The sequence below is a fragment of the Nomascus leucogenys genome, chromosome 21 (genome assembly GCF_006542625.1).
Source record: "Nomascus leucogenys isolate Asia chromosome 21, Asia_NLE_v1, whole genome shotgun sequence".
Lineage (NCBI taxonomy): Eukaryota > Metazoa > Chordata > Mammalia > Primates > Hylobatidae > Nomascus > Nomascus leucogenys.
The window spans coordinates 70,442,422-70,443,208 of record NC_044401.1 but is presented as its reverse complement, the minus strand read 5'-3'; positions in this window follow the sequence as shown (position 1 = coordinate 70,443,208).

Below are 787 nucleotides of genomic sequence, written 5' to 3'. Positions count from 1 at the left end.
AGCCTTTCTACCTTTGTCTGAAGAGATAAACCTCGTGCTGCCTGAGGCAACAGCGATGGCCTCCCCTGAAGCAGTTGCCAGGCAAGATAATGTTGATTCTCCTCAAGAGCCACCCCCAACACCCCTGTTTGCTTCTAGATGTATAACTAAACTAAAGTCCTGGTGGGCCTCTAGAGATGAGGTTTAGAGTGTGACCCATGAGGAGTTGTGCTACACTTGAAAATACCTGCTTGAGTTTTCTAATTTGTATAAACAGAAATCTGGAAAACAGGCATGGGAATGGATATCAAGGGTGTGGGATAATTGTGGAAGGAACGTAGAGTTGGATCAGGCTGAATTTGTTGATTTGGGCCCACTAAGTAGGGACTCTGCATTTAATGTTGCACCCTGGGGAGTTAAAAACTGTTCTAATCATTTATTTGCTTGGTTAGCTGAAATATGATATTAGCTGTGAGTGAACTGGAAATGCCTGATCTCCCTTGGTTTAATATAGATGAAGGGATCCAAAGGCTTAGGGAGATTGGGATGGTGGAGTGGATTCGTTGCTTTAGACCTACTCATCCCAGCTGCGAGTGTCCAGAAGATATACCGTTGACCAGTGCCTTGTGAAGTCGATTTGTGAGGGCAGCACCTGCAACTTTGAAGAGGCTTGTAATTGCTCTTCTCTGTATGTCAGATCCAACAGTGGGAACCGCAGTCACTCAACTACAAAATTTAAATACAATGGGGATAATTATATCGTGAGGTGGCAGGAGCCAAGTGGTGGCACTCGACCTTCAAAAGCAAG